Source organism: Kogia breviceps, chromosome 9 (assembly GCF_026419965.1).
Source record: "Kogia breviceps isolate mKogBre1 chromosome 9, mKogBre1 haplotype 1, whole genome shotgun sequence".
Taxonomy (NCBI): Eukaryota; Metazoa; Chordata; class Mammalia; order Artiodactyla; family Physeteridae; genus Kogia; species Kogia breviceps.
The window spans coordinates 17421808-17449290 of NC_081318.1; the positions used below are offsets into that span (position 1 = coordinate 17421808).

At 47.5% G+C, this 27483-nt stretch overlaps 1 long non-coding RNA gene across 1 annotated transcript; it reads right to left on the reverse strand.

Annotated features, from left to right (window-relative positions):
• Positions 1-8384: 8384 nt before the first annotated feature.
• On the reverse strand, positions 8385-26933 carry LOC136794831 (uncharacterized). The gene is made up of 3 exons (XR_010842075.1): positions 26624-26933; positions 8793-9055; positions 8385-8641 (listed from the first exon to the last, which is right to left on the reverse strand). It is a non-coding gene; the product is annotated as an uncharacterized lncRNA (long non-coding RNA).
• Between the last annotated feature and the right edge of the window lie 550 nt (positions 26934-27483).

A 27483-nucleotide genomic window follows, 5' to 3' on the forward strand; every position in this document is an offset into this window, starting at 1 on the left:
TGGAGTTGGCAGCCCCGACCCAAGGTGTGTTCAAGAGTGATGCTCTGCCCATTTCAGATAGGGAGGGGGGGAGGGAGGGTGACGCAAGAGGGAAGAGATATGGGGACATATGTATATGTATAACTGATTCACTTTGTTGTAAAGCAGAAACTAACACACCATTGTAAAACAGTTATACTCCAATAAAGATGTTAAAAAAAAAAAAAAGAGTGATGCTCTGCCCATTTCAAATTCATCAGAGCCAGTGACCATATATTTTACATATAACTATGATTGATCAGGCTCTCACAATTTAAGGCTTTTAAGTAGCAAAACCATCTAACTAAATCCCTTTGTTCTGATTTCAAACTCACCAAACAATCTACTGTTGACAATTGGCTTGAAGATTGTTCTATAGAAAGAGACAGATACAGACCATCACAATGTATTTTACCTGCATGACAGTTGTGTTTTTCAGTGTAAATCAAGAAGCTGACATTCTGATTTGATTCACAAGCCTATGCGTTTGGTTAGAGCAAATCTTTCTCAGGCATCGGATCTGCTCTCATGGTGCTGACTGAGTCAGGTTTTGAGAGCATAAGGCTAGGGGCAGACCCTACACCCTGAGGTCATCAATATCAATACCATTTGGGGAGGCCTCTTTCAGTCCTCCAGCTTCCCTGGATATGCCTCGCTCTAGACCTTCAGTTCACATCTATAACTTGCACTCGAGTTGTTTGTCTTCCCGGAGTGTATAGGGCTCCTTGAGTCCAGAACCAAGGACATAATCTTCAAGATGCCTGCCTGTGAATGGTTTTCCCTCTTTGATCAGTTACCTGTCATCTCTGGGAATTAAACTCACAACCCCAGTTTCTGGGCACCTAGCTCTGGTCAACTGAGTGAAAAAACTCTGGGGGAAGCACCTGGAACATTCCTGACTTCCAAGCATCTTACGTGGAGTGGAGTCCCCAGAGAGAGAGCGACAACTTCCAAAGTTAACCGAGGGGTTGTCGGCCTCCTTTTCTCTCCAACCAGGTTCTTACAGGCTCACCTTGATGGCAAGATTCCCAAGGAGGCCAGCACATACTTCCTCTCAGCCTACTCTTCATGTGAATATTCCATTGCCCAAGAGAGTACCAGACACCCAGCAAGGGCTCAATGAGTGTTCTGGAGGTGAATGAATGAAAGAACGCAGGCAGCGTTTCTCTCCCTTTCCTGTAGCCCCACGTCATTCACAAGCACGTCACACCCCCGTTAGGAACATCTCTTTACACCAAGTGATTCTCTCTACCGTGGAATGGGGAGGCGGACTCAGCTCTGTATCAAAATATCTGAGGCCTTAGGTTTGATAGTGCCTCCACACGCCCCCCAGGAGGTCCTCAAATGTCCATGCTGACCCTTCGGAAAGAAGACTAAAGAAAGCACTTGCTGACTTCCTCTGGCTGGGCATCTGGCCAGCCTTGGACAAAGCCAGGCAGAGCCCTGAGAGGGGCAATGGAGACTTGACTCTCCGAGGCTCTGGTCCTCCTTCACATCTGCCCCCACACACTGGCTGGGAGACTCACTCGCAGGGCTGGTGTTGCCATTTCCTGCACAGAAAATGATTAAGGTAATTTTGGTTTCAGAGAAGCAAGTGTCCCAGTCAAATAGGTGATACCCAGAGAGAAGCCAGGGAGCATTGAGAGCTCACCGTTGGGCTTCAGTGTAGAGTGGCATTTCCTTCTTGACAGAGATGGTCACAGTCTGTTCCTCCACCTTTGCCTTGCCTTACACCTCCATCCTGTGGGCAGCCAGGCCAGGCCACCAGGCCACTGCCATCTGGGCCTGAGGCACATGGCACACCAAGAGCCAGAGACCCACTTTGTCACCACCACCTTTGTGCCTGGGGGGCCCAACACTTAGGTCCTGGCTTCATTCTTCACACAGGCTGATCAGCAGGCTGTTGCCCAGAGAGGAAGCACTCAGTAATTACTGCTGAATGAATGAATGGATGGGTGGATGGATAGACTGATGAATGGGTGGATGAATGAATGAATCGATGGATGGACGAAGGAATGAATGAATCGATGGATGGATGAAGGAATGAATGAATCGATGGATGGATGAAGGAATGAATGAATCGATGGGTGGATGAAGGAAGGAATGAATCGATGGATGGATGAAGGAATGAATGAATCGATGGATGGATGAAGGAATGAATGAATCGATGGGTGGATGAAGGAAGGAATGAATCGATGGGTGGATGAAGGAAAGAATGAATCGATGGATGGATGAAGGAATGAATGAATCGATGGATGGATGAAGGAATGAATGAATCGATGGATGGATGAAGGAATGAATGAATCGATGGATGGATGAAGGAATGAATGAATCGATGGATGGATGAAGGAATGAATGAATCGATGGATGGATGAAGGAAGGAATGAATCGATGGATGGATGAAGGAATGAATGAATCGATGGATGGATGAAGGAAGGAATGAATCGATGGATGGATGAAGGAATGAATGAATCGATGGATGGATGAAGGAATGAATGAATCGATGGATGGAGGAAGGAATGAATGAATCAATGGATGGATGAAGGAATGAATGAATCGATGGATGGATGAAGGAAGGAATGAATCGATGGATGGATGAAGGAAGGAATGAATCGATGGATGGATGAAGGAATGAATGAATCGATGGATGGATGAAGGAATGGACGGATGGAGGGAGGGAGGGATGGATGAATGGATGAATGAATGAAGGAATGAAGGAGTGAGTGAATTTATGAAAAGACTGTGGAATAGGACCTGAAGGACTGAGACAAAAGAGGGCCCATTTTGAAATGAAGCTCACTGACATGGAATCTGAGGGAAGGACCAGAGTGCAGAGTGGTGGCCTGACGAGAGGCCACCTGAGACAGGGAATACCTAGAGCAGAAAGCTGTCAAAGGGCAAATCAGGACCGCAGCAGCCACCGGCCTCTGAGATCTCCAGGGCCCCTCAGTTCTTCAGTGGGTGCCGGGAGGAGGATATGTGTAGTGGCTGGCGTGCCCGGCTGGAGATGGTCCATCACGACCTCACACGATCCTTTCTCCCACCTGCCACCAGGGAAAAACCAAGAGTTGTGGGCATTCGCCCCCAAGGCATTGCACAGCCTGAAGTGAGGCAGGAGGGGGAGGGGAGGAGTGGGCGTGGCTTCAGATTCCCACCGCATCTCGGGGCTCCATGAAGGCCTGGCCGGTTTTTCCAGAGGGACCGGTGGTGACTTGCACAGAGACTTCAGACTCAAGCCTCACTTGGAGTCTCAGCAGCCCAAGTGTGGCTGCTCTGGTTCCAGTTAATAATCAAACCCTGCTGCTGCCGCCGCATCTGCCCAGATCATGTTCAGAGTTGAGAACAGCAAGACCCCGTCCCCAAGTGCATCTGACGCCCCAACGGAAGAAGCCTATTTAGAGCCATAAATCCACAAGTAGAGCCACCATTAGTCATGACGCACTGGCCTCCTGCGGGGCCTGGGGCTAAATAGTCAAGGGGTCCCCTCCCTTCCAAGTAGGGGCTTTCATTATGCCCTGTTTATAAAGGAGACTTGGAAGGGTGGAGCTCACGCCCTTACCAGTGACCTTCACCCCTCTGTCCAGTAGGGTCAATTTGTGAAACTAGGACTTGGAAATAAGTTTGTTGCTATAGATGAGAATGAGACATGAGACATTCTCCCAGACATGAGAATAGGAGACCCCCCAACACACACACACACACACAACCTCCCGCTGCATCCCTTAGTCCATCTATCTATTAAATAAACGTTTGCCAAGAGCCTCCTGGAGTCTGGCACTGACTTTCATTAGCCTCTCCCTGGGTGCTGATGTAGAACATTTGGTATCAGGGTAATAGTGGGCAGGGGGCCCAGTGCTCCTGACACTGGGGCTCCTGGCCTGACCTTTGGGAGTAGAGTGACTGTTCACTGGCTCCCCTGCCAGACACAGAAGAGGCCAGGCTCCCCCAAAAAGCAAAGCTCAAAGGGCATCTGTCTTCAAGGACCCCAGGATCCTTTTCATTTTAACAAAAGACATAAAAAGGCTTTGCAAAGTGCCTAGAGGATTGAATTATAAAACATCAGAAAGAGAAGATTATCCACTGTTGTCCCTGCCCTCGCAGCCTGTTCAGTAAAAAGGGACAGTAGAGGGGAAGGACGGCCTGAAGGACTCTACCGTCCAGCTCTGGCAGGGAGCAACCCCTCCCCGGAACACCCGGCCCTTTGCAAGTGTTGAGCTGGGCCTCCTTCTCGCGGGTGCTCCAGAGCGGAGGCTCTGAGTGCGGTCCCTGGACCGGCAGCGTCAGCATCACCTAGGAGCTTGTTAGAAAGGCAGATTCTCGGGCTCCCCTGGTGGTGCAGTGGTTGAGGGTCTGCCTGCCGATGCAGGGGACACGGGTTCGTGTCCCGGTCCGGGAAGATCCCACATGCCGCGGAGCGGCTGGGCCCGTGAGCCTGCGCGTCCGGAGCCTGTGCTCCGCAACGGGAGAGGCCACGGCAGTGAGAGGCCCACGTACCGAAAAAAAAAAAAAAAAAAAAAGAAAGGCGGATTCTCAGCCCCACCCCCAGCCCTACTGACCAGCAACTTGGGGTGCTGGGCCCGGCCATCAGTGACTCTGACACCGGCTAGCCTGAGAACCGCTGCTCTGGAGGAAGAGAAACACCAGGTGTCTTTCCTCCCCCTGGAGCTGCAACCCCGCTGCGGAGCCCGTGACCCCAAGCCAAGGAGAGCCTGGTGAGCCTCATGGCCAAGTTGGCACTTTGGATTCTGACTTCTGGAGTCATCCCGGAGCTAGTGTGTTGCTTCCCCAGTCGGTGACACTCCAAACATCTTAAAAGTCATTTTCTGGTCAGATTCTGCCTCCTGCTCCCATGCCGGGTGGATGGAGGCCAGGCTCCCAAAAGGATCAAGGACGATCACAGGCTAAATGAAACCAATCTTCATAAAGTGCTCGGACGATGTCTGGCCCTTCACAGGCCTCAAAACCATTGGCTCACGCTCCTTCTTGCTTCTCACGTCTCTCCTGAGCTCAGCACATCCTGATCCAATTCCTCTGATATACACATGAATCACAGACCCTCCATAAGTACCTAATCCAGCCCTGACAGGGCACCACCTCCCCGTGAGAAAACATCCCAAATCATCGTTTTGTCTAATCACCCATCCCCACTGAGGGCTCAGAAACCACATCAGTGCCTCATTACTACTAAAATGTACAGTTTGACACTTTTAGCACAAAGACAAAGCCACGCTGGAAAAGCACCAATTTGGTGAATCGCTTGTCAGCACAGACATCGCGATCCCCAGGAATCCCTGCATGAGAGCAGGAGGAGGGCCGTGTTCCATGGGTGACTTGCCTGTTTTCTATTTAAGGCACGAGAGGGAAGTTTTGGCTTAAGGGCCTCAAATTCAAACTTATTCCCCCGTTCGATGGGCCTTCGGCGAGCACCTCCGACAGCGCTAGATGACATTCTTTGGCACAAGCTGCCTAGAAACGGTGGCCGACGATGCCAGGCAGCCAGCGAGGCCGAGAGAGCCCTTTGGGGGACAGCAAAGGGCGAGGTGCCCACAGCAGGGCCTGGGGGCCCCGCTAATGACTGAGGTCTACTTGTGGCCGGGATTCAAGGAGGTCACCTGCCGGGAGGAGGAGGGTTTCGCTGGCAAGTTAACTGCAAAGGGGGAGTGGCACAGATGTCACCGTGCTCAGCGCACTCCTTCCCCCGCAGCGCAGAGCCTCTGCTCATCTGCTTAATTCGCAGGCCTCTGGATTCTCCAGACGTTAGTCTGCCACGTTTCTCCTTCGGAAGGGACGGCCGCAGGGCCTGGGAGCAAATTATCTTTAATGAGCCTGGAAGGATCTCATGGGGGCCAACCTGCTCTCCACATGCCAAAGCCCCGCCACAGAGAGTCCTCCTCCCCCTCAGTCCCCAGAATCCCCTGTTGCATCTCATGTAAAAGGATTGAAAGGCAAACAGCTTCCAGACTCTTCTATCTCATATTCTAAGCTCATTAACGGAGACCAAAGGGGACTGAAAAATCGTCACCGGATACAATACGTACTCTCTAAAAGTAAACGAGGTATTCCTGTGTCTTCCGCTTAATATTCACTCCCACACGGGCACAAGCATTCAGCCAGCTCTGCCAGCCTCCCCAGCAGAACCTCATGGGAAAGAACAATTATTTATTCAATAAATGTTTAAACCCCACATACATTAAGCCGGGCATTGTGCTAGGTGCTAGAGTTACAATGCTGAGCAAAACTGCTGTAGTCCTTCTCTCACTGGACTTCAGTGTAGAAAGCAGACAGGCACTCGGCAAATAAATTGACAAACATACATCTAATTAGCATCCGTGTTAGGTGCCGAGACGAGACGCTCCCACGGAGCTGCTGGGCCCGCGGAGTTCTTTAGGCGGGTTTTGCAGGATGTGGTGAAATGGAGCGACACAGGAAAACTTGGAAATGTATGAGCTGTGCTTTGCAGAGGCCATCTAACCACAGCTGAAGCTTGAGGGGGCCCAAAAGATAACACATAGCCCAGAGCTGGAGTAATCCCCGCTGTTTCCTTCTGCTCTTGATGCCAGAAACAAATGTGGCCCTGAAGCCCCGTTCCTCTGCCGGTGTCCACGGCCTGTCTCCCATCCTCCAGGAATGCCCCCCACCCCACGCCTGGTCTTAGACTCCAGTATATCCATGTACAGAAGAAGGCTTTTAGATGCTTCTCCTGTATTTCTCAAGATAATGAGAAAATGCCTAATTACATATAAGCCAGCCAAAACCAAAACACACACACTAATTAGACTGCCAGGGCGCTAATACACCTGGTGTGAGAATGCAGACCCCAGGGGCTTTCCCAGAGCCCATTTCTCAGAGGAAAGAGAAGAGGGGCTGGCGTGCAGTCTCTGGGCCGGTGCAGAATCCAGGCTGCAGTGTCCTCCTATCTTCTTCCAGGGGACACATTAGCTGTGTGGTGGCCACGCTCAGGGCTGCCTGTCTCACCTGTCCCTGTTCCAGTCTCTGGCTACTGCACTGGTCCTATCTCACCCACTGTTAGGCCCCTGGGAGACTCCTGATTCCTTGCACTGCTTAAACCCCCCTCGTTAGCCGTTGGGAGATCAGAGAAGGAACAGTGTGTGAGTTTATTCGCTTCAGTCCCCCTCTGCAGACATGGAAGTGGTTTGGTCCCCCCCAAACGAAAGCCCTTTGGCAGAACTAGATGTCACTCCCCTGTCAAAACCCTCTTGCAGTCTGCCAGTTTTTTCTAGACAACTCCAGATAGGGAAGGAGGGAGAAGGAACCTTTCCAAGTGGCCTTCTGTCCAGGCAACTCCAACGCAAATGTCTGATGAGCGATCACCGAGACCACCGCCAAGTTGAGGGTGCAAGCGCCAGCCAAACACAGGGAGTGGCTGTTCCCTGTCCCACCCAAGATCTGACAAGGAGACGTGCCCCGTGGCACTGGCTGACTGCTGCCGTAAGACATCCTGACTCAAGGAGCAACCCCAGCCAGGAAGTGTCAACTTCATTCATCAGCAACTGGTATTGATAGAATGAGCCTCATAAGCAAGGGAAGCCGTGACACCTGCCAGAAGCTCCTTCTTGGTTTACCCTGCTCTGCCCCTCCACACACACACACACACACACACACACACACACACACACACACCTCCACACAACCCATACACACACTCACACACATCTATACCCCTCCCCCCTCAATCACACATACACACACCTATCACAGACCCAGACACACACACACAAGCACATACACATTGACTTTCTGCCGTGCAAGTGATGTCAAGGACTCAGCATTAGAAAAGCCTGTGTTTTTGCTGCTTTCCAGTAGAACCAAGAGGTTGAGGGTATTTTCTACAGGTGGTGCAAATTCAATTACACGCACTGTGGGTAGGAGGATGGAGAGAGAAAGAGAAGGAACTGCAGGCTGATTTGTTGTCTGGCCTACCAGGGACACCCAAAGCCCACCGCCGGCTTCAGTTCCCACCTCTTACAATGTGAGTGGCTCCCAGAGCTGACATAGGGTGACCAACTGTTTGCCAGGGATTTGGGGGTTTCCTGAGACACAGAACTTATAGCACGAAAACCAGGACAGTTCTAGGCAACCGGGAGAGTTGGTCTCCCTACCAGTGTGATTCCGGTGTTGAAAAATCATTCTCTTTGGGGGAGGCTAACATACCATGAAATTAAATTCATTATACTCATATGTGGTGTAAATTATACTCATTCCTATATTCTATAGGCTGGACATTACTTTCTCCATTAGACATTCTTACCAAATAATTTGGCCCAGAATTTTACACACATAATAGTTTCGCGGTAACATCAGAGATTTTTCAAAGACAGTTTTGAATCTGAGACTCTTACCTTATCTGATGACTTTGAAGCACATGTAAGATGCAAGCCCACTGCAGAGGGACTGGGCCACCGAGAGCCCACAGCAAAATCTACAGGCACAGAAGAATGTCATCTTGTGGGACACCGACCGGGCTGTGCACAGCCAAAGCCATTCGTGGCCCAGGCTCGCCTCAGACACGGCTCTTCCCAGCCAGGCGAACTGCGGCCCAGCTTCCCACCCCTGTGAGGCTTGGGTAAGGTACTGAGCCCTCTGTGTTCTCGGCGGCTCCTACCTGTAAGACAGTTGCAAACACCTGACTTCACACACTGAGACATTTGACACGAAAGGCTTTTTACAATGTTAAAATGATGCCATTTCAAGGAAGCAAAGCCCTGCCCCTCTGCCTGACCCTCCCCCCAAGCACCCCGCACCCAACTGCTCACCAGTGTGAAGGTCAACGACGTATGAAGGACAGGAAAGAATCAGAGTGTAAAGTATAAGACCCAGGTGGGCAAGCTGGGTCTGTTCACGCCTCGGAGCTCCCGCTGCTCTTGGGAGAGGGAGATTGATGAGAAACAAGCTGGTGCAGAGCAAGTCCAAGGTGAACTACTCTGGGGCTCTGAGAAATCCATGCCGCCGATGCTGTGTGTGCAGATGGTGTATCTGAGCTGCAGTCTGAAGACTGGGTAGCCTTAGCACCTGGAACCTGAGAGGGGAAGCATATTGGAGGCAGGGTAGCAGGGTGACTCACAGCCAGGACAGCACACCTTTATTAAGCGCCTGCTTTGCACAAGGTGACTGTGCCAGACGCTGGCGTCACAAACCGGTACAGGGCTGGGCTGGACCTAGGCTGCTAACAACCTCCCTGTCCTGTCATCCGTGTCCTGGCCACTGGTCTCCCCGCTCCATTCCATCCCAAGTCACCTTCGTTAACTTCAGGCTTCAACCCGTCACAACTGCCTTGAGAATTTCCTGCAACTCCTTTGGCTTTTGGGGACCATATGCAATGTCCTCAGCACAGCACAGCCCCGGTCGGCTGCCCCCTCCACACCTCCTCACATGTTTTGCTCACACCCCTCAAATATCACCGACATCATTCCCTGGTGCCTTTACTCCATTTGATGGACAAGGATGAGGTAGAGAAGTGGTGGGGAAAGGGGTAGGAGGAAGGGGGACACTGAGCTGGGCATCTGGGAAATTGTTTTTAGAACTCAGTTCTGCAGCTGCTGAGCACTGGGGCCTTGGCCGGTCACCTCACCTCTCAGGCCCCAAACGTCCTCACCCAGAGTGGGAGGGATGTGGCTTTCCCTGAAGGCTCATTCAGTTCAAACACTGGACATACTGCTCCTGTCTCGTCACTTAATTCTCACAATGCCCGGTGAAGTAAACATGACTGTGTCTGTCTTATTGCAGACACGAGTGGGTTGAACTACTTGATCTCCAAAGGTGTTTTCAGTACTAATATCGGTGACTCATGAAAGAGTAATTCTGAGGCTCCACAGCAGAGAGAGGACAAGCATGCTCCCTCTGTTTATCTCTAGCTGCATAACAAGTGACTCCAAAACTTTGCAGCTTAAAGCAATAAACATTAATTATCTCATAGTTTCCATGGGTCAGGAATCTGGGAGCGGCTTAGCTGGTGGTTCTGACTCAGCATGTCTCTTGGGCGGTTGTTGCCACTGCAGACTGAGGCTACACAATCTGGAGCTGGAGGAACCCCTCTAAGCTCAGTCACATGGTTGTTGGCTGGCCTTGGTTCCCCTTGGCTGTTGGCTGGAGGCCTCAGTTCCTCGCCACATGGAGCTCTCCAGACAGAGGCTCACAACCCCGCAGCCTGATTCCCTCAGAGTGAGTGAGCGATCCAAGAAAAAAGGGAAGGCAAGACGCCCCAATGTCTTTTATGACCTAGTTGCTGAGTCACACATGATCACTTGCACCTTATTCTGTTCATTACAAGCAAGTCACCAGGCCCAGCCCCAGGCAGAAGGAGGGAAATCAAGCTTCACCTCTTCAAGGAAGGAGATCAAAGAAATTGTGGTCGTCTGTTTAAAAACAGAACACTCCCCTTTCCAAAAAGAAGACGATGCACAAAGGTAAATCCAAGGGACGAAACATTCCTAACTATGAGAGGAAGTAGATCTAGTGGTTAATAACATAGGCCTTGAATCAAACAACCTTGGGTTTGAATCCCAGTTCCCTGTTACTTAACCTCTCTGAGCTTTAATGTCAGTGTCCTCATCTGTAAAATGATGACAGTAACAACTCCCTCATGTGGTTATTGTGTATAGAAAATGAAGTGATGGTTGTGAAGCTAATGGACCATAATAAGCACTCATGAAATAGTAGTTATTATCACAAGAGGTTCACTCACAGTAATCCTTGCTCATCTTTAACAATAGAAAGTTACTGGGTTAGAAGAACATGAGGCACTGCAAGAAATATTGATACATTTGGAGGGAGTGATGAACTCAGATAATTGGGAATTTGATTAGTAAGACTGGGCTCACCTGGATTCAATTATCCACATTTAAAAGACTATTTTAAAATCTGTAATCCTTCATTACATCTGTGAAGTTCCCTTTGCCATGTAATTCAACCTATTCATTCAGAAGTGCAGGAATGAGGCCATGGACATCTTTGGGGGCCATTATGCAGCCTACCACAGAGGCTAAATGGCTTCCCTGAACTGTGATAGAACCACCTAGATCATCAACAGGGTATAAAAGCCAAGAGAACTAGCCAGAGGGTTTGGGTTCAGGGACAGGACCCTAGACCCTGAGAAGCACTGACAAGAACACCTTGGAGTCCCTGAGACAGGACTACAGGTAAGTGAACTGGGCAGAAATTCTAGACTGAGAAAACGAGACAGAAACCAGCTCCCAGAAGGGGCACTGAGTGAACACATAATTCCTGGTATAAGGCAGAAACCCAGTTACTCTACCCACAAAGTCAAAGCAGTCCGGAGCAAGGTTGGCTAGATGTTGAGTCTTCTGGGCTCCTGAATTGGGGTCCTTAGCATTTCTTGACTGAGAATTGGGTGTGTTCCAGTGTCTCCAGCCAGAAAAATTTTGATTTGAAGAGAAAGAGCTAGGTCAGACCTCTTTCTGCAAGCTCAAGGCAGAAAATTTGGCAGGAAGAGGGGGACATAATTTACAGATGGCCTTGTCTTAGCAATATTTGCCCTCTGCATACATTCAAATACCAAAAGGTGGAAGAATCCTCTAGTTATTACATGGAGATGCCCATCTGCTTTCTTTGCCTTTGATTTGTATGTGTCTATGTGTGTCCTTGATTTTTACAGCTAGACCAGTTCCTTTTATCCCCTGGACCTGATGAGATGTTAATTACAGTACTATATGTTACAAAGGTGAAAAATGTAAAGTCCACAATCCAGCGGAAATATAAGGGGCAGCAGAGCCCTCCCTAGAGTATATCGCCTTGGTGTAATTGTTTTGGGTCATATCACTCAGACCACAGCAGATTGGTGGAGGAGGTGATGAAGGGAACCCCCAGCCTACATAGAAAAAGCCCATCTCCTAGCACTATCTCCCCTGTCACCAAAGACAGAAGGGTGATAGTGGTTTTGGCTTCCAGAAACAACTGGACTTGTTCTTTTCCATACTCTCCACTCCCACTCCCTTCCTCATTCTTGAGACTGCTTTTCCTTCTAGCTTCTCTCTTGTCCCCCAGAAATTCTACTGATGGCTGATCCGAATATGGGCTCTCTCTGTTTCAATGTTGCTGTGAGTATTTAACTAGATTTTCCCACAACAGGAGGACTACAGGTCAGAGCAGGATACCCTTCCAGTCTGGTAGGTCCTGGACCTACCAGTGCCCTTGGGATGGCTCTAGAACCCCAGTGTGAGATGCACTTAGCAATCACTGCAGGTGGCAAATCTGGCTCTAACTACCCAAGTCCAAAAGCCCTTCCTGTGAATTTCCTCAACTCGACAGCTACACGAAGCAGAAGTGGACAGAAATGAAGCCCCAAGTATGGGAATGCTGTGGAACTAGCTGATCAGAGTTGGTGAGGTTTTCAGAAGCGGGTTCTGTGGCAAAGCTCTCCACTCTGCTCCTTCCCGAGAGGAAGTTGCTTGTGGTGGGTGGCGCTTGTCTCTCCCTAGACACCGGATGCTGTGAATCTAGCTTAAGCCCAAGGTCCTCCTCCAGCTCTGCCAGGAGCTCACTGTGTGGCCTCTGGCAGGTCATGTCATCTCTCTGGAATTCAGTGTATTTGACTGTAAACCCAGGGATTGGGTTAGACAAGTCTCCTATAGCTCAATGAACTTCCGAGCCTGCGTGCTACCTCCAATCCTCAACAAAACAATGGACTGGTTAAGGTGCAGGAAAATAAGTGAAATTATCAGCTAAACACACACACTCACACACACACACACACACACACACACACAGTAGATCCTACACACTAGATCCTACTCCCTCCATTTTTTTTCCAACTTGGGCTCTACATAATTCTTATTAACTTGATAGAACGTAATGCTACAGAATGACTAAAATGCCCATCCCATGGAAAAAGATATTCCATGCAAATGGAAATCAGAAGAAAGCTGGACCCTGGTGGCGCAGTGGTTGAGAATCCGATGCAGGGGACACGGGTTCATGCCCCAGTCCGGGAAGATCCCACATGCCACGGAGCAGCTGGGCCCGTGAGCCATGGCCGCTGAGCATGCGCGTCCGGAGCCTGTGCTCCGCAACGGGAGAGGCCACAACAGTGAGAGGCCCGCGTACCACACACACAAAAAAAAAAGACAGAAGAAAGCTGGAGTAGCAATTCTCATATCAGACAAAATAGATTTTAAAATAAAAACTATTGCAAGAGACAAAGAAGGACACTACATAATGATCAAGGGATCGATCCATGAAGAAGATATAACAATTGTAAATATTTATGCACCCAACATAGGAGCACCTCAATACATAAGGCAAATACTAACAGCCATAAAAGGGGAAATTGACAGTAACACAATCATAGTAGGGGGCTTTAACACCCCACTTTCACCAATGGACAGATCATCCAAAATGAAAATAAATAAGGAAACACAAGCTTTAAATGATACATTACACAAGATGGACTTAACTGATAATTATAGGACATTCCATCCAAAAACAACAGAATAAACATTTTTCTCAAGTGCTCATGGAACATTCTCCAGGATAGATCATATACCAGGTCACAAATCTAGCCTTGGTAAATTTAAGAAAATTGAAATCTTATCAGTATCTTTTCCGACCACAACGCTATGAGACTAGATATCAATTACAGGAAAAGATCTGTAAAAAATACAAACACATGGAGGGCTAAACAATACACTACTTAATAACGAACTGATCACTGAAGAAATCAAAGAGGAAATCAAAAAATACTTAGAAACAAATGACAATGGAGACACGACGACCCAAAACCTATGGGATACAGCAAAAGCAGTTCTAAGAGGTAAGTTTATAGCAATACAATCATACCTTAAGAAACAGGAAACATCTCGAATAAACAACCTAACTTTGCACCTAAAGCAATTAGAGAAAGAAAAACAAAGAAAACCCCAATGTTAGCAGAAGGAAAGAAATCATAAAGATCAGATCAGAAATAAATGAAAAAGAAATGAAGGAAACAATAGCAAAGATCAATAAAACTAAAATCTGGTTCTTTGAGAAGATAAATAAAATTGATAAACCACTAGCCAGACTCATCAAGAAAAAACGGGAGAAGACTCAAATCAATAGAATTAGAATGAAAAAGGAGATGTAACAACTGACACTGCAAAAATACAGAAGATTATTAGAGATTACTACAATCAACTCTATGCCAATAAAATGGACAACCTGGAAGAAATGGACAAATTCTTAGAAATGCACAACCTGCCAACACTGAATCAGGAAGAAATAGAAAATATGAACAGACAAATCACAAGCACTGAAATTGAAACTGTGATTAAAAATCTTCCAATAAACAAAAGCCCAGGACCAGATGGCTTCACAGGCGAATTCTATCAAACATTTAGAGAAGAGCTAACAACTATCCTTCTCAAACTCTTCCAAAAGATAACAGAGGGAGGAACACTCCCAAACTCATTCTATGAGGCCACCATCACCCTGATACCAAAACCAGACAAAGACATCACAAAGAAAGAAAACTACAGGCCAATATCACTGATGAACATAGATGCAAAAATTCTCAACAATATACTAGCAAACAGAATCCAACAGCACATTAAAAGGATCATACACCATGATCAAGTGGGGTTTATTGCAGGAATGCAAGGATTCTTCAATATACACAAATCAATCAACATGATACACCATATAAACAAACTGAAAAAGAAAAACCATATGATCATCTCAATAGATGCAGAGAAAGCTTTTGACAAAATTCAACACCCATTTATGATAAAAACCCTGCAGAAAGTAGGCATAGAGGGAACTTTCCTCAACATAATAAAGGCCATATATGACAAACCCACAGCCAGCATTGTTCTCAATGGTGAAAAACTGAAATCATTTCCACTAAGATCAGGAACAAGACAAGGTTGCCCACTCTCACCAATCTTATTCAACATAGTTTTGGAAGTTCTAGTCACAGCAATCAGAGAAAAAAAAGAAATAAAAGGAATCCAAATAGGAAAAGAAGACGTAAAGCTGTCACTGTTTGCAGATGACATGATACTATACATAGAGAATCCTAAGGATGCTACCAGAAAACTACTAGAGCTAATCAATGAATTTGGTAAAGTAGCAGACTACAAAATTAATGCACAGAAATCTCTGGCATTCCTATACAGTAATGATGAAAAATCTGAGAGTGAAATTAAGAAAACACTCCAATTTACCATTGCAACAAAAAGAATAAAATATCTAGGAATACACCTACCTAAGGAGACAAAAGACTTGTATGCAGAAAACTATAAGACACTGATGAAAGAAATTAAAGCTGATACAAATAGGTGGAGAAATATACCATGTTCTTGGATTGGAAGAATCAACATTGTGAAAATGACTCTACTACCCAAAGCAATCTACAGATTCAATGCAATCCCTATCAAATTACCACTGGCATTTTTTACAGAATGAGAACAAAAAATTTCACAATTTGTATGGAAACACAAAAGACCCCGAATAGCCAAAGCAATCTTGAGAAAGAAAAATGGAGCTGGAGGAATCAGGCTCCCTGACTTCAGACTATACTACAAGCCTACAGTAATCAAGACAGTATGGTACTGGCACAAAAACAGAAACACAGATCAATGGAACAAGATAGAAAGCACAGAGATAAACCCACACACATATGGTCACCTTATCTTTGATAAAGGAGGGAAGGATATACGGTGGAGAAAAGACAGCCTCTTCAATAAGTGGTGCTGGGAAAACTGGACAGCTACATGTAAAAGAATGAAATTAGAACACTCCCTAACACCACACACAAAAATAAACTCAAAATGGGTTAAAGACCTAAATGTAAGGCCAGACACTATCAAACTCTTAGAGGAAAACATAGGCAGAACACTCTATGACATAAATCACAGCAAGATCCTTTTTGACACATCTCCTACAGAAATGGAAATAAAAACAAAAATAAACAACTGAGACTTAATGAAATGTAAAAGCTTTAGCACAGCAAAGCATACCATAAACAAGACCAAAAGACAACCCTCAGAATGGGAGAAAAATATTTGCAAATGAAGCAACTGACAAAGGATTAATATCCAAAATTTATAAGCAACTCATGCAGCTCAATAACAAAAAAACAAACAACCTAATCCAAAAATGGGCAGAAGAACTAAATAGACATTTCTCCAAAGAAGATATACAGATTGCCAACAAACACATGAAAGAATGCTCAACTTCATTAATCATTAGAGAAATGCAAATAGAAACTACAATGAGATATCATCTCACACCAGTCAGAATGGCCATCATCAAAAACTCTAGAAACAATAAATGCTGGAGAGGGTGTGGAGAAAAGGGAACACTCTTGCACTGTTGGTGGGAATGTAAATTGATACAGCCACTATGGAGAACAGGATGGAGGTTCCTTAAAAAACTACAAATAGAACTACCATACAACCCCTCAATCCCACTACTGGGCATATACCCTGAGAAAACCATAATTCAAAAAGAGTCATGTACCAAAATGTTCATTGCAGCTCTATTTACGATAGCCAGGATATGGAAGCCACCTAAGTGTCCATCAACAGATGAATGGATAAAGAAGAAGTGGCACATATATGCAATGGAATATTACTCAGCCATAAAAAGAAATGAAACTGAGTTATTTGTAATGAGGTGGGTAGACCTGGAGTGTGTCATACAGAGTGAAGTAAGTCAGAAGGAGAACAACAAATACCGTATGCTAACACATATATATGGACTCTAAGGAAAAAAAAAATGTCATGAAGAGATTAGTGGTAGGACGGGAATAAAACACAGACCTACCAGAGCATGGACTTGAGGATATGGGGAGGGGGAAGGGTGGGCTGTGACGAAGTGAGAGAGTGGCATGGACATGTATACACTACCAAATGTAAATTAGATAGCTAGTGGGAAGCAGCCACATAGCACAGGGAGATCAGCTCGATGCTTTGTGACCACCTAGAGGGATGGGATAGGGAGGGTGGGAGGGAGACGCAAGAGGGAGGAGATAGGGGGATATATGTATATGTATAGCTGACTCACTTTGTTGTAAAGCAGAAACTCACACACCATTGTAAAACAGTTATACTCCAATAAAGATGTTGGAAAAAAAAAAAAGAAAGAAGAAATAAAAAATAAAATGCCCGTCCCCAACTGGACCATAAGCTCCTCAAAGGCAATAGTGGAGTCATAATCCTTTTGTATCCCTACTGCACTTACCATGGTGTAGGGTTGTGGTTCCCAAACTCCTCACAATGAAAAATGCAGATATCAGGACCCCATCCCGGACTGACTGAACTGGAGTCTCAACGAGGAAGAAACTGTCCTTTATTAAAGCTCCCCGGATGATCCTAATCACTGAATGAAGCCAGCATTAGAAACCACTGGCAGGGCACGGTATGCAGTAGGTACTCAATTTGCTGAAAGCACAGTGAAAGCCAGCTGCCTAGTAAACCCGATCAGAAAAAGAAATAGTGTGCTAAAAATAAGACACTGCTAGCTGTCCGGGTCCATGGGAGGAAAGCCTCATCTGGCTGATTCCTATCTTCCTCATTATCAGGTTAGTGTTTTCAGGAATGGCTATATTTGCCCTTCAGGATAATAATTATTATTTATGGAGTGTCAAGCATACTAAATTAAGAACCCGATAGTGACAAACCCCTCCACCAGCTTTAAGGTACAGGGAAGGGGGCTTGGCTCTTAAGGGTAGAAGACCAGCCCAGGAATAGGAAGATAAAGCCATCTGTGTCCTTGACCAGTGGAACTTTTATCATACATGCATTCTAGAGTCACGTCGGGTCCAGCATGCAGTGATGTGATGGGGAGGGGAGGATCAGAAGGAAGGCGGAGGCGGGAAGGCAAGAGGGCAGGACAGAGAGAATTCTTAGGTTGCTTTTTCTAATCTCCTTCTTCCTGAGCCCATACTGGAGAAGCGAGTCATGCTTGGCACTTGGCCCTTGGCCCTTGGCCTGCTAATATTGATAATAGAGCCCTTGATCTAGACGAGACTCACAGCTCAAGACACGGGCAAGAGATATGACATCGTGACCACTTTCACCCTTGTCTCTCTCCACGACAGGCATGTGACATGTGACGGCTGCAAAAGACAAGGGAGATGCAGCCGCCAGCTGCAGAGGCAGGGAGGAGGCCAGGAGGGAAGGGCGAGGTTCCAATGGTGATTAAGACATTTTCGATCAGGAGAGTGGGATACAAATGTCAGAGCAGCTCCCATCTTGATGGCCACAGCAGCAGCAGCAACAGCCAGCTGGCAGGAATTGGTTTAGAGGTAGAGGGAGGTTACCGGGCGACAGCTCAATTCCCAGCCCGCTAGGGTGGCCCTGGACCATCTCAGGGCGGCCCTTCACCAGGGGAAGGGAGAAACTCTGCACTTCAACCAGGCGGGAAGGGCCAACAGCATGGATGGCCTTAACACACTCAGTAGTTCTCCAACTTGAGAGCACTTCAGAGTCACCAGGGAATCTTGTTTAAACGTTAGATTCTTGGGTCCCAGACTCTGAGGGTTTTGCCTTAACCACCAGTCTTGACCCAAAGCCCTGGAGTTCCAGTAGGTGGAAGCTGGACCCTCCCTTTTACTCTGTTTACACATCCTAGGAAATGGCACTGAGCCCACTTCTTGGGACCCTAACAGGCATACCCACCAGGGCTCTCTTGGTACCTAACTAACAGTGATGTAGAGGACCCCCGGCAGGGCCCAGCTGACCCAGCTGCCCGCCGTGTATTCAATAGGTTGCAGTCAAGCCCCACCCACAGGAGCTCCATTCTTGCTCTGAAATGGTCAGCCAGACTGGGCTAGCCCATAGGGAAAGTCAGCCCTGGGTATGTATCAGGAAGGCTGCTGATACTTGAGAACTCACTGAAAATGTGACCAGGGTTAGATTACCCCCTTTGAGCTGGTCAGGTCAGATTTCCAGATGCAGGGAAGGTCTTCTGGGGACAAGGCTTCAAATGGCCTCCTCCATCATAGTGTTCTACTTCAGACCGTCACACCGCCCTGCAAAACAGGAAAGAGTGCACGTGCGTGTCTATGTGTGTGAATGTGTATACTTAGGAGTAGAGGCGTATACTAGGACATACAGCAGCTGTGGACTCCCTGGATGTACGTGGACAGGACTCTTGGAGTCTTGTTTTTTTCTTCCTTTTGTCAAGTTTAAGACCTTTGTACTTCAGAAGTATTGACCGAGCACTTCCTCTGTATTAAGCACCATGGGAGGTCCAGAGGTCCTTGTACTATCAGAACTTACAGCCTAGCTAAAGAATTTTCCCAGAACATTAACTGTTTAATAAGAAATGCAGGAGAAATAAGGTCCTTTTGAATTTTATACCTCTGATGCTGCTATACAATCTATGGGATTTCGAGCTCTTTGAGGGACAATGATTCGTATTATCTTGGTCCCCACAAACATCGAAGATGTCAGTAATGTTATTTTTTTTTTATTTTTATTTTTTTTTTTTGCTGTATGCGGGCCTCTCACTGCTGTGGCCTCTCGCATTGCGGAGCACAGGCTCCGGACGCGCAGGCTCAGCGGCCATGGCTCACGGGCTTAGTTGCTCCGCGGCATGTGGGATCTTCCCGGACCAGGGCACGAACCCGTGACCCCTGCATCGGCAGGCGGATTCTCAACCACTGCGCCACCAGGGAAGCCCCCAGTAATGTTATTAAGTAATGTTTGCTGGCTAAAGGGAAATTGAAAAAAATTCAAATATATTTACTCTGGATATGTGAACTTCAGAGGATACTAATTTTTCAGTGATGTCTTGCATAATTTTTAATCTCTTTCATAGCAACCTCAGTTTGCTTTTCTTTATATGGCAAAACCCTCTTTAATGTTTAATGAAAAAAACACTCCACTCGTGGAGCCCAGGCCACTCTCATGCAGCCAGTATTTACCCACCCCTGTTACGTTCCTAGTATTGGGCCTAGTGCCGTGGGGTAAACAAAGAAGCAGAAGAAAGTAACTGGGGACCCAAGTTTATTGTGCAAAGGACTAATTGGAGAAGAATATGAGGCAAGTCTATAATGCCAGTAACACATACATAACCCAGAGATCTTTCTCCCAAATCATAGTTTTTCTCAAACTAGAGGAGTGAATAGTCCCCTAAAAGGAAAACCTTTTCAGGGACCTTCCAATCTGACCTAAACATTTTTATAATGTTACTTCAATATGCATAAACATAAAACTGGGTGTCAATTTTTAAAATTTATAAGTACCAAAGCAAATTTAAAATGACACCCCCCCAAAAAAATTCCTAAAAAACCAGTAATATTCAAATTAACACCAATTTAATGATACTGTTTTGCTGAAACCAAGCTAGTGGTGTCGGGTTTAATAATAGAAAGAGAGAGAGGGTGATGCAAGAGGGAAGAGATATGGGAACATATGTATATGTATAACTGATTCAGTTTGTTGTAAAGGAAAAACTAACACAGTATTGTAAAACAATTATACTCCAATAAAGATGTTAAAAAAAATTTAAAAAAATAATAGAAAGAGAGAACCTCGGGTCTGGTTCTTTATTTATTCGGCTTGGCTTTGTAGTTTGACTTCCATAATACGAATTCAGAGAGGGCCTGTTTACATAAGAGTGCTAATCAAATATATTCATGGCTTCAAGGCTTTGTCTGCTCATTCAGAATAATCAGACCTCAGACTTAGCCAAAACTTACTGCATGCAATTCTCAAATGCCTGTTTTAACCATATCTCATCTGGTAACACTGTGAAGTTAAAATTAAGATAAGATTAACATTGTGACCCTCTTGAGTCCACACTAAATTTATCCGATAATTGACTGTATTAAAAGAAGAATTCTGTATTGTAAATTTACTACTATACTTACTTATCATAAACTACAAGTCGCAAAGTACTCAACTCAACTGAGCCACACGATATATCTGCTTATATGCTGTGATGGTCAATTTTATGTGTCAGCTTGACTGGGCTAAGGGATGCCCGGAGAGCTGGTAAAACATTATTTCTGGGCGTGTCTGTGAGGATGTTTCCAGAAGAGATTAGCATTTGAATCAATAGACTGAGCAAAAATAATCACTCTCACTAATGCAGGCAGGCATCAGCCCATCCATTAAGGGCCTGAATAGACCAAAAGTGTGGAGGAAGGATGAATTTGCTCTCTGCTTGAGCTGGGACATCTATCTTCTCCTGCCCTCCGGTATCTGTGCTCCTGGCTCTCAGGCACCGGGACTCGGATCGGGACCTCCACATTGGCTCCCGTGGTTCTCAGGCCTTTGGGTTTGGACTGGAACAACAGCGCCAGTTTCCCTGGGCCACGAGCTTGCAGTTGGCAGGTCATGGGACTCCTCAGCCGCCATCATCCGTGAGCCAGCCCCTCAAAATAAATCTCTTTCTGTGTATCTGCACATACACCCTAGTGGTTCTGTTTCTCTGGAGAAGCCTGGTTAACGAGCACGTGACGCTGCAGCGGCACAGGCACAGTTCTCTGGCATCGGAAACGCCTGCACCACTGTGAGCCAGGAGATGATTCAGGCCTCCCACCTCGCTTCCTCATTTGAAGCTACAAAGCTTCATTCCTGCCACCGCTGCAATTTCATTTGGCTTTCCACTTGGTGCAAATGGAGATTGGGTACACAAGTGTAAATGCAAGCATGAAAATATTATGACAGTTTGGGTTTAAAAACGGTCATTCAGAAGATCTTAGATTCGCATTTTCAGATTTTCACGGAATTAAAATCCTAAAGTTAAAAAATGATTGTAAAGAAGCCATAAACCCTTGAGAGGGCTGAGGTGTACTCGTAACCCTCCATTCTGACCTTCCCTCTCCCCTACGACTTCTTTCAGGGCTGCACAGGCTGTGCTCAGAAGAATTAGATCAATTAAAAAGATGAACTCAATGTTGGAGGGGAAGGGATAAAGCCCATCACTAAGTAAGTGGAACTTTCCCAGACTCCAACGGGACAGCATCTAAAGTGTTAATGCACCCCTCAGGGGTGCATCCTTACTCCCTAACCTAGCTCCCAGACATAGAATTCCCACATCTCTCCTCAAAGCATCTTCTTTCATCAAACCTCCCAAGCTGGAATCTCCAACGACCTTTGGGGAAAACCAGATCCTTGTCCACCAAAAGGGACCATGCCGCCACCACCCTCTCCTTTCTCCCCGCCAGTACATTTCCCAGGTCGAAATCACTTAGTCTGAAGGAGGGTACTGAGGCTTCTAATTATCACTGATGCCCACTAACACCCCAGATCCCACAGAGCATCCACTGGTTACAGCTTTGGAATGCCTGCTCTCCTTGTGGGGCCAGAAGGGTCTTCTGGGTCAGACTGCCTTTGCATCTCTCACCCGAACGGGTTATCGGCATGTTTCTTTAACTGTTGCACCTGTTGAAACAGGTCCACTGACGCGCGTACACACACACACACACACGCACACGGCACAAACGTCAATTCTCAGAGACAGTAGCTTCCACTAGGAAGGAAGTATTTCCTGTTTCATAATCTCCAAGGTGCTGTCTCCATCCGTAAGTCTAGAACATCCTACGATTATACTTCCAGCATGTATTCCTCTGCAGGCTTCAGAATGGGAAACAGATTACATATTCCTTAGCACCTGTTCCCTCGGGTACAGGAGAAGCTTTGAACTGACCATTCTAATGAGGACTCGTCTACATCCTCTGCTACTGGCTTTGTCCTCTGGAGACTGGTCACTGAGGGAAGGGAAGGTCGTGAGACTCACTTCCACTGATAAGTATTACAGGTTCTCACGACAGTCAAACATCCCCATTTTCTAGAGATACCGAGGAGGCTTCATGGTGAGCTGAGGGCTGAGCGGAACCTTGCAGGCTAGCTAGGCTCAGCATAGGTGGAGTGGAGATGAGGAGTGGGGCAAGTGGGTAGGGAAGCAGGAGTGAGGGGCAGGAATCGGGAGAGGCCCGGAGCCTGGTAGGGGCCAGAGCGTATGTGGGGACATGGGAGCAGGAGGAAATCGTGGGAGATGAGAGTAAATAACTAGGATGGGGCAGGTTATGGAGAACCACTGTATTTCCTTGAGGAGAGAATAGAAAATTCAGAAGTGAAATGGTGTTTGGGACAGATAAATCTGGAAATGGTGGGCAGGATGTGTCGGTCTGGACACAAGTTAAGAAGTTATTGCGGGCTTCCCTGGTGGCGCAGTGGTTGAGAGTCCGCCTGCCGATGCAGGGGACGCGGGTTTGCGCCCTGGTCTGGGAAGATCCCACATGCCGCGGAGCGGCTGGGCCCGTGAGCTACAATTACTGAGCCTGCGCGTCTGGAGCCTGTGCTCCGGCTACAAGAGAGGCCGCGATAGTGAGAGGCCCGCGCACCGCGATGAAGAGTGGCCCCCGCTTGCCACAACTAGAGAAACCCTTGCACAGAAACGAAGATCCAACACAGCCATTAATTAATTAATTAATTAATTTTTTTAAAAAAGTTATTGCAATAATCCAGGTGATGAAGGGTGATTGTTAGACTTTAGTTCCATATGGACAAAGTGCTGCATCACATGTGATAAACCCAAAGTCTACGAGTGCACCTCACATGCAGGAGTTACTCACTTCTTCAACTAAAGAGGCTAAATAAAGTCTAGGCACCAGGAGGTGTCAATAATGGAGTCCAGGGATGATTACAAAAGTCCCTCCCTGTATTCGGACAGATACCACTCCTACACACATCTGGCTCAAAGAGCCATGATCTTCTGTGTTCTTTTTTTTTTTTTTTTTTTTTTTTTTTTGCTGTACTTGGGCCTCTCACTGTCGTGGCCCCTCCCATTGCGGAGCACGGGCTCCGGACGCGCAGGCTCAGCGGCCGTGGCTCACGGGCCCAGCCGCTCCGCGGCATGTGGGATCCTCCCAGACCGGGGCACGAACCCGCGTCCCCTGCATCGGCAGGCGGACTCTCAACCACTGCGCCACCAGGGAAGCCCGTTCTCTTTTCTTTTTAATGAAGATACGTCACCAGAATCTCTCAGCACTTTCCCAATCTACTCCCAGTAGCCGAGAGTGACAGAGAGATGAGGGAAGATACAGGCCCCATGACTCCCAGAATCTCCAGGTGAGAATACCTCTGATGATACATTCCACGCCAGTACAGCTCTCTATTGCTTCAGTGCTGTTGCATACAAAACCACCACAAAACCTCAGTGGAGTACAAAAACAGACTTTTCTTTTTGCTCATGAGCCACTGGATTGCTGGGCCATCCTGCAGATCTGAGCAGCTCACTCGTGTCTGGCAGGTCAGCTGAGGTTGGCCCGCTGGTTCAAGAGGGCCTCGGCTGCCATGACTCAGCTCCATAGCCTCTCACGCCCTAGGAGGCTAGTCTAGGTTTGTTCACAGAAGGCGGCAGGAGCCGAAGATGGAGAAGAAAGCAGAAAAGTGTTCTGCAGGTCCGTACTTTCATCGAGTTTGCTCCTGTCCCGTTGGCCACAGCAAGCTCTGTGTCCCAGAGTCCGAGTGGATGGAGACTGCACAGCCACAGAGCAAAGCACATAGACACAGAGAGATCACTCATGGGGCTAGTAATGACATCAGTCTGTCCCAGTGCCTGAAAGAAAAAAGGCCCAAAGAGATTGGAATCAAGGGCAGACTGAGATCTGGATTGAGGAAGGCAATCTCCACAGTAACGTTAGGAAGGGAAGGACAGGGCTGGTCACCAGGAGACAGGAGCCTTTCATGTTAGGAAGGCTGATGATCCTCACGCTGACCCCATAGCTCATTCTTGCCTTCTCTACCCCCGTGAACGGTGAGAGCTTGCGTGAAGGATGGCTATTTTGCTGTTCACTGCAGCCAATCACAAATACTTTTGCCTTCCCTACCAACTGGCTCCTTCCCTTCAGCCTTCAAATATGATCTCTCCACCTGAAATAAACCCTCGCTTGACTTCCTACGCCTCTCCAGCTACTGGCAGTCTTGAAATGGAAGGAATAGAAGGAATAGATGGGAAGCAAGGAATACTGGTCATCTTACATGGCGGTTCCCTTCAAACCAGCCCAGTGAGGCTTAGCCTGGATGCAGAAGGACTTGGTCACGACCAGGCAGGGAGAGGCAAGGTGGGGTCTTGGTCCACCTATGTCATTGGCAAAGGCTGCAAGGGTTGAAATGTGAGGCCGTTGTGTATTTTTCACTCTTGACTCTGACATGTGGCGTAATCCGACATGCCCAGGATGTCTGCAGCCTCCCCAAAACTTAACGTGGAGATGAGAGATGCATTTCATGAAATTCCCAAGACTCTGCTTCCGCAGGCTGATTCCTGCCGAAAGGGCGATGCTGAGAGCAGAGCATGACGTTTCGGAAGGCTCTTCGTTTCCTGGTGAGGCAGAGGAACAACTTGAGAGGAGTTGATCGGAAGCCAAGGGCTTGGGGAACGGGACAAGGCATGCGCAGTGGGCAGACGAGGAAAGTGGGAGCCAAGAGATGGACACGGCCTCTGGGAAGGACGGCAGGAGCAGGGGTCGGCCCCGAGAAGTGAGGAAGAGACTGAGGGGCCATAGGCGGCAGACAGTGCTGGAGGGGACGCTGGAGGGGACACAGCCAGGCCAGCGGGACAGGTGGCCTCCAGCAGAGCTGGTGCAGCCTGGGTCAGGGAGCGAGAGCTGGCATCTGTGAGCAGATGGGCCAAAGGCAAAAGCCTGGCCTCAGGCTGGGGGGTTCAGGCACAGTGGGCTGCCAGAGCGGGGGGGAGTTCCAGGACTTGCAAGTTAGTTACAGCGAGGAGACCACTGACGGGAGACCTCAAGTGGACGGGGTCAGCGCCCACATCTGCGCCGAGCTAGATCCGCACCTATAATTTATCTCATCTGAGCAGCATTGCTTCCTGCGAATCCCTGCAACTTACAGCAGGATTTCATTGTGGCTGTGAATTGGCGATGTGCAAAGGGTGGGAGAATGGACAGCAGAGACCAGAGGAACAGGAGGGAACCACGCATTCAGAAGCACAGTCTACAGAGAGATCTCTGACACCTTCTTGACCTTCCATTTGGAGACAGAGGAACCCTTTGGTTACTTACGGGAAGTAAAGGATCAGTTATAATTTCCTCTCCTTCGTCTATGAACATAAGACTCACAAGCTACCGGGCCTGCAGCAGGGCTGGGGGTTTTCTACTCGCCTTCCCCCAGGAGCAGAAATCATTAATGCTGACTCACATGATCACAGAGATGGATTTGTAAGGCTGCAGGCCAGTGACTTGGACCTTAATGCTGCTCAGCTCAAGCCAATCGCCCGAATGTGATAGATGACAACGTACAGATGAGCCCAATTCCTCCTGCCTGGTCAGCAGTCAGCATTTTTCCGACCATCCCCTTCTCCTAAGAAGAGAGCGCCATCTTGTGTAGAAACACTGAAGTTCAGGATGTGCCAACCCATTCTTTTCTTCTACTTCTCTAACTTTCTACTAGGTCTGCGCCCTCCTGTTTCGTTTCCAGAGTACACTGAGAGGTCGCGTTATAAGAAATGAAAGGTGTCCCTGCGCATGTTAGGCTGTTTCCAGGTACAAAAGGCTAAACCCTACAACGCTAAACACGTACCTGGTCCCCGGAGGGTACCTTTCAAGTGTAGTTTTGAAGACCTGTTACTTGCCTTCCTCAATTTGGAGCTTAATAGAAGTGGAAAATCTGCCTACCTGAAATTCTCCATTTAGCGCCTGTCTGTGAATTAAAGGTTTCCTTACGAGCACCTCCATTCAAGTCTGGAACATTCTGTTGAGTTTTCGGCAGCCACGGTGTTGCTGTGAGCAAGCCAGTGGTGGGGCTGGTTCCGATTTCTAGCATCTGCTGTTTTCCCTGCTGCGAATACTTCTGCGACGGCTGATCTCAAGGACAAGACTGACGTCACTGGTGCCCAGCTGGGAGGAGATGCAGACCATGGGCTCCAGCAGGGGGCACAATCTCGCTCCAGCCCACCACTGGCTCGCAGACCTGGGTCTTGTGCTCGTCTATGGAGTCCCATTCACGGCTCAAATGTGATGAACTGTCAAAAGGGACAGAAGGGATGATGTAAAAAGACCAGGTTTGGGGACCCAAAGATCTGCAAAAGTACCAGGCAAGGCCAGAAGGGGGTTGGGAAGCAAAGGAAAGTTTTTTCTCACCCTTTTACAAAGACACAGAATTCTGGGGACAGGGTCTGGGATGCTGTGTCCCAGAGGAGTCGATTTTCACCAGAGCAATAATCCGTGGAGGTGCTTCAAAGAGTACCTAACATACAGGATGTGCTCAAAAAGTTGTCTTGTCTGTTGTTAAGACTGAAAGTTTCTGGAATGTTCCAATAGCCCACATATCTTAATTTCTTATTTTCTTCAATTGAGCTCCAAGGGGAATAAGTGTATCTTTTTCAGCCTCCAACAGATATACCCCCAGCATCTCTGGAAGGCCCTATTTATTTTCACTTGAAAAGGGCCAGTAGTGAGGCTGGTAAACACTCCTTCAACCAGACACCCCTCCTGAGGAAATAGCATCTATTGAGCACCTCATACATGCCATCCGA